Here is a 7599-nt window from a genome sequence, read left to right as displayed (position 1 = left end):
TGTGTTTCGGAAAGCCTTAAAGACCTGGCTCTTTCAGCAGGCCTTCGGGGTATCCGGGGAGGGTTAATTGTTATAACTGAAATGCCTCCTGCCCAGTTTTAATATTGTTGCTGCAGATGTGTTGTTTTTATATTGTATTACTGTATTTTATCAAATGTATTTTAACAATTTTGTAAGTCGCCTAGAGTGGCCATTGGCCAGATAGGTGACGAAGAAATTAAATTTATTAATTTATTTATTATTATTATTGTGTCCCATTCTGGACACCACACTTTAAGAAGGATGCAGACAAATTGGAACGGGTTCAGAGGAGGGCAACAAAGATGATCAGGGGACTGGAAACAAAGCCCTATGAGGAGAGACTGAAAGAACTGGGCATGTTTAGCCTGGAGAAGAGAAGACTGAGGAGAGATATGATCACACTGTTCAAGTACTTGAAAGGTTGCCACACAGAGGAGGGCCAGGATCTCTTCTCCGTCATTCCGGAGTGCAGGACGTGGAATAATGGGCTCAAGTTATAGGAAGCCAGATTTCAGCTGAACATTAGGAAAAACTTCCTAACTGTTAGAGCAGTACGACAATGGAACCAATTACCTCGGGAGGTGGTGGACTCTCCAATATTGGAGGCATTCAAGAGATAGCCAGACAGCCACCTGTCAAGTATGCTTTAATTTAGATTCCTTCATTGAGCAGGGGGTTTGGACTCAATTGCCTTATAGGCCCCTTCCAACTCTACGATTCTACAGCCTGACTAAAAAGTTTCTCTTGTAGGAATGTAGATTCCAGAATCAGCCTTCACCAACCTGCTGCCCTCCAAATGCTGGGTTTGTTTTATTTTCATTTACCTATTTTAAAACATTTCTAGCCTGCTTTTCTGGAAAATCCCCTTTCATATATCTGCTAGTTGCAGCTGATGGGACTTGTGACCCAAAACACCAGGTTGGCAAAGGCTGCCATAAAGCATGTATGTGACCAGCTTAGATGCCTGCAACATGCCTGCTAGTGAATGAGAGATGCTCCCAAAACTCTTCTCATTTCAATTTATCCCTAGAGCTCTAAATTACCTGGTCGTCTCTCTGAAGTCAAGCTGAATTATCCAATGTATACTTTTTTAAAAAGAAGAAATCTGGCTTTTGTAGATAGCACGGTGCCCATATTCCTTCATGCCATCTGCATGCAGAAGGTCCTAAGGTCATCCCCTGGCATCTCCTGGTAGGACTAGGAGAGACTGACTTCCAGTGAGCTACTGAGCTAGATGGAGCAACGATCGGACTCAATATCAGACAGCTTCCCATGCTCCTAGGCAAGCATTTGACAAAACTGCCACCCCAAAAAAACTTCTTGAGGTGGTTGTACATGTGGCCCACCAAATCAGTGCCTTCTGCCAGTTGCAGACTCACAGTCTGAAGACTCCTGGCGACTTTCTCCTCATTCAATTCACTGCACAGGCTCTCACCCTGCTCAGGAACTACACATGCGCCATATGCCCTCCCCACTACCAATCTCCTCTCGATTGGTTGAAAAAAGAAACAGAAGGGAGTAGCGCCCTCGCCATCACAACTCCCTAAGGGAATCCCCAAGGGGTGACTCCCTTTGCTGTTGCCCCTTTGGTGGCAACCTCGCCAGCAGCAGACCCGCCACCCAAGGGCAGCTGGGCTTTTATACCCCCCTGACCCAGCCAGGAGCTGATGCAAGAGGCTGCAAGATTGACTGTAGCCTCTCGCAAGTCAGGCAGGAGGTCCCAATCCTTGCAGCACCTAGCAGGGACTTCAGCTGTCTCAACAGACAGCAACCCAGAGGAGCGAGCAAGCAAGCACCCAGATGCTCAGATACTCACTCCCAGGGCAGGTCTTCTACAGTCCCCCAGTGCTGCATTTGTTTTAGAGTGCTAGTGACGTGAACCTCCAACTATGACAGTGGTTCCCAACCTTTATGAGCACGGGACCCCCTTTATAAGCTGAAAAAAAATTGTGACCCCCTCCCCCCAGGGAGGCAGGCTGGCTGCCAGGAAGGAAGCGGGAAAGCAGCCTTTCTTTGCAGGCTTGCTTCTTTTTGCTTCACAAGAAGCCCTCTCCTCTCATTCAAAGCAAGGGCGTTGCCAGTAGCGGCAGTGCAAGGAGACGGGAATCAGTGATAGTAATACCCTCTTCTTCCTGGTAGCTCCACCCTCAGCCTCCTTTGGCATCTGCCATGTATTTTATAGGCAGTTGCCTGCCCTTAGTGCGCCTGAAAGATAAGAACATAAGAACATAAGAAGAGCCTGCTGGATCAGGCCAGTGGCCCATCTAGTCCAGCATCCTGTTCTCACAGTGGCCAACCAGGTGCCTGGGGGAAGCCCGCAAGCAGGACCCCAGTGCAAGAACACTCTCCCCTCCTGAGGCCTCCGGCAACTGGTTTTCAGAAGCATGCTGCCTCTGACTAGGGTGGCAGAGCACAGCCATCACGGCTAGTAGCCATTGATAGCCCTGTCCTCCATGAATTTGTCTAATCTTCTTTTAAAGCCATCCAAGCTGGTGGCCATTACTGCATCTTGTGGGAGCAAATTCCATAGTTTAACTATGCGCTGAGTAAAGAAGTACTTCCTTTTGTCTGTCCTGAATCTTCCAACATTCAGCTTCTTTGAATGTCCATGAGTTCTAGTATTATGAGAGAGGGAGAAAAACTTTTCTCTATCCACTTTCTCAATGCCATGCAAAATTTTATACACTTCTATCATGTCTCCTCTGACCCGCCTTTTCTCTAAACTAAAAAGCCCCAAATGCTGCAACCTTTCCTCGTAAGGGAGTCGCTCCATCCCCTTGATCATTCTGGTTGCCCTCTTCTGAACCTTTTCCAACTCTATAATATCCTTTTTGAGATGAGGCGACCAGAACTGTACACAGTATTCCAAATGCGGCCGCACCATAGATTTATACAACAGCATTATGATATCAGCTGTTTTATTTTCAATACCTTTCCTAATTATCCCTAGCATGGAATTTGCCTTTTTCACAGCTGCCGCACGCTGGGTTGACATTTTCATCATGCTGTCCATTACAACCCCGAGGTCTCTCTCCTGGTCGGTCACCGCCAGTTCAGACCCCATGAGCGTATTTGTGAAATTAAGATTTTTTGCTCCAATATGCATAATTTTACACTTGTTTATATTGAATTGTATTTGCCATTTTTCCACCCATTCACTCAGTTTGGAGAGGCCTTTTTGGAGCTCTTCGCAATCCCTTTTTGTTTTAACAACCCTGAACAATTTAGTGTCGTCAGCAAACTTGGCCACTTCACTGCTCGCTCCTAATTCTAGGTCATTAATGAACAAGTTGAAAATACAGGTCCCAATACCAATCCTTGAGGGACTCCACTTTCTACAGCCCTCCATTGGGAGAACTGTCCGTTTATTCCTACTCTCTGCTTTCTGCTTCTTAACCAATTCCTTATCCACAAGAGGACCTCTCCTCTTATTCCATGACTGCTAAACTTCCCCAGAAGTCTTTGGTGAGGTGCCTTGTCAAATGCTTTTTGAAAGTCTAAGTACACTATGTCCACTGGATCACCTCTGTCTATATGCTTGTTGACACTCTCAAAGAATTCTAATAGGTTACTGAGACAGGACTTTCTCTTGCAGAAGCCATGCTGGCTCTGCTTCAGCAAGGCTTGTTCTTCTATGTGCTTAGTTAATCTAGCTTTAATAATACTTTCTACCAGTTTTCCAGGGACAGAAGTTAAGCTAACTGGCCTGTAATTTCCGGGATCCCCTCTGGATCCCTTTTTGAAGATTGGCGTTACATTTGCCACTTTCCAGTCCTCAGGCACGGAGGAGGACCCGAGGGACAAGTTACATATTTTAGTTAGCAGATCAGTAATTTCACATTTGAGTTCTTTGAGAACTTTCAGGTGGATGCCATCCGGGCCTGGTGATTTGTCAGTTTTTGTATTGTCGATTAAGCCTAGAACTTCCTCTCTCGTTACCACTATTTGTCTCAGTTCCTCAGAATCCCTTCCTGCAAATGTTAGTTCAGGTTCAGGGATCTGCCCTATATCTTCCACTGTGAAGACAGATGCAAAGAAGTCATTTAGCTTCTCTGCAATCTCCTTATCGTTCTTTAGTACACCTTTGACTCCCTTATCATCCAAGGGTCCAATCGCCTCCCTAGATGGTCTGCTTTTAATGTATTTAGAGAATTTTTTGTTGTTGGTTTTTATGTTCTTAGCAATGTGCTCCTCAAATTCTTTTTTAGCATCCCTTACTGTCTTCTTACATTTCTTTTGCCAGAGTTTGTGTTCTTTTTTATTTTCTTCATTCGGACAAGACTTCCATTTTCTGAAGGAAGACTTTTTGCCTCTAAGAGCTTCCTTGACTTTGCTCGTTAACCATGCTGGCATCTTCTTGGCCCTGGCGGTACCTTTTCTGATCTGCGGTATGCACTCCAGTTGAGCTTCTAATATAGTGTTTTTAAACAACTTCCAAGCGTTTTCGAGTGATGTGACCCTCTGGACTTTGTTTTTCAGCTTTCTTTTTACCAATCCTCTCGTTTTTGTGAAGTTTCCTCTTTTGAAGTCAAATGTGACCGTGTTGGATTTTCTTGGCAATTGGCCAGTTACATGTATGTTTAATTTAATAGCACTAAGGTCACTGCTCCCAATCGGTTCAACAACACTTACATCTTGCACCAGGTCCCGGTCCCCACTAAGTCCAGGGTTTCCGTCCCTCTGGTCAGTTCCATGACCAACTGGTCTAGGGAATAGTCATTTAGAATATTTGGCGCTTCAGCAAAAGGCCTCCCCTCTTGTTTAGCAAGGGGGAGGTGTCATCGGCAGCAGCAGTGGAAAGCAGACAGTGTAGAAGGAGTGAAGACTTTTTTTAAAAAATAATAAATAATTCATTTCTTTACTGTTCACGGCACCCTCTGGATTACTTCGCGGCCCCCCTGGGGGTCCCGGCCCCCATGTTAGGAACCACTGAACTATGATCAACCTGTATATTTGTAAATAAACACATATATTCTGTATTCTTTTTGCTGCTTGCTTAAAACATTTCTGTCTAGGCAAACCGATCCTGACACCCTACTGCTGTTTTAATTGTCTTTTTAATGTTTTTAAAAACTGTTTTTATTGATAATTTTAATGTTTCTTATAAATCACTTAGAGAGATTCTTTTTGTACCATCAAGTGGTATGTAAATTTTGTTAAATAAAAAAAAATTACAAAGCACCTTAAGTCTCCAGTTACCTCATTCAAAGGAAACCGAAACTGTGGGTAAACACTTGCACCCCTCAATTTTCACCACTCAGAGAATTACGCTATGTGCTCATAAAAATATATTAATTTTACAACATGAGTCAATGGATTAGCTTGAGCTTCAAAAGTCCAGGTCTTTATTTCTGTTACTTGTGGATGGCACCTTGTAACGTGGCCAGGCATTTTGTTGTGAGTTGCATTCTGCAGCCTGTTTTAGATCTTGGCTTCTTCCCCATCAACATAATGGAGAAATGAAACTCCCTCTAACTTCCCAGGTATAAGATTCCAGCCATTCAAGAGCATCCTCTGGCAGAGAAGCAACAGCACAGCTATACCAACTCCATGCAATGCTGGGGAACCAGGCCTTGAAATGAGTTTTGCTTTGCATTATCCATCACTGTTTGTCATGTAGCTTCCAGCAATGCTTTAGACGGGTGCAAAATTAGGGCAGCAACATCCTTCCTAGCTATCCTTTGCCTTGCCCCCCATCTCATTTCAGACTCTGAACTGAACTTGTCTATTATATTCTCAAATGTACATAAATAAAGGATGAAAAAGCAAGCCTCCCACTCCCTTCTACATTAGCTGAGATGGCTGCTTCACCACTATAAACATTGCCTGAAGGATTTTTTTTCCTTATAAAAGAAGAAAGGAATAGGCAGTTGAGCAGATATCCTCATTGGAAAATGCCCCCACAGATCTTTGGAATATGAGCAAACATCATTATTTCCAGAGGGCTTTAGGTTTTTTTTCCAGATAGCCTGTTAATTGTGCACCTGTCACAATATTAAACACTTAGTAATCTATAATCATTTTCTCTGCATCTTGGCTTGGACCAAAAGACAAAAACATGGTATCAACTATTTGTTCATTACATTGGAGATTTCTTTTTCTCCCTTCTCTCTCCTTGGAGCTCAAGAAACTTCACATTTCTTAAGCCACCAAGTTGTTCTTTTCAGTTTTACTCATGGAGAGAGAGAGAGAGTACTTTTAATGAGTTACAGTTCCCAAGTTATTGATTCAAGTACATCACTTCCCCACCCCATACCTTTAAAAGGGTATTCTGCATTCTAGTTTCATCCCCATCCTCCCCTCTGCTGAGTTCTGCTCTCAGCATCCTTGACCATTGGCCATGCTGGCTAGGGCTGAAGGGATTTGGAATCCAGTATTTGTTGGGCCTCCGGCTGTCCATCTCTGTTTGGCAAGATATTCCACAACAAGATGAAAAGCTATAGCCAGTGGTGGCTGATGCCCATGGAAGCTGGTTAAGGTGGAACACAGAGAGCTCAACATTAGGTGGCACCAGAGTCAATGAGAGGCTGAGCCAACTCATTCTAGCTTTGACTCCACCTTCCTCCCTGTTGAATTTTATAAAGGCAACAGTGAGACTGAGGAAGAGGAGGCTGATAAGCAGTGCCCACCCACCCCCCTGCCGGACTGGTTGTAAGTAAGAAAGCAGGCAGGTGAGGGCTGGCTGAAGGCAGACTGAGATTGGTGAGGCAGTGCCCCATCCACCCAAATGGAGCAGCCTCTACTCATGGAGGGCAGGGCAGGTTGTATCAAACCTTGTAAAATGTTTTAAATGATCCTTTAGAAATGTGTTTTTTAAAAAAAATCAGGAAAGGTTTAGAAAAAATGTAAATGTACTGCCTTCAAGTCAATTCTTATGGCAACCCTATGAATAGGGTTTTCATGAGGCTGAGAGGCAGCGACTGGCCCAAGGTCACCCAGTGAGCTTTGTGGCTATGTGGGGATTCGAACCCCGGTCTCCCAGGTCGTAGTCCAACACCTTAACCACTACAGCACACTGGCTCTAACCCCATAACAAAAAAGCCAAGTGGCTGCAATAATATGACATTTGAAAAAAAAAAACCAAGCACTGCTACCAAATGCTGGGCAATGACTACCATAAAACCCATTTTTATCTGTCTGTTCAGTTGGTAATTTCCCATCTATTTCTTGTTTTGACACTTCCCTTTCTCCCCCCTCCTTTTGTCTTCTTTTCACATTTGACAGTAATTTGTTTCATGGCATATGGTGGTTACTTTTAAAAAAAAAAAGTGTGTGTGTTTTCAAAGCTTGGCGTTTCTCAGCTTTACAGAACTTTCCATTCATAAAGAATATGCTCTAAGCTTAATTAGAAGTGGATCGAAGCTGAGGAGCTTTTAGTTGGTATTATGCATCTTTCATCTGCCTCTTTTTCTTTTCACCCTGGAAGAATAACATTTTCAAATGCTTCCAGATTGCTTCTTCTAATAGGATTGACCAGAAGCACTGTCAGTGTTTATGGGGAGGGGAAGACAATGTGGCATCATTGACAACGACTTGCAAGATGCATGCCCTTTTGAATAGATCCATAGGATGCTCAGC

The sequence above is a fragment of the Rhineura floridana genome, chromosome 6, assembly GCF_030035675.1.
Source record: "Rhineura floridana isolate rRhiFlo1 chromosome 6, rRhiFlo1.hap2, whole genome shotgun sequence".
In the NCBI taxonomy this organism is placed as follows: domain Eukaryota; kingdom Metazoa; phylum Chordata; class Lepidosauria; order Squamata; family Rhineuridae; genus Rhineura; species Rhineura floridana.
This window is presented reverse-complemented; position numbering follows the sequence as displayed.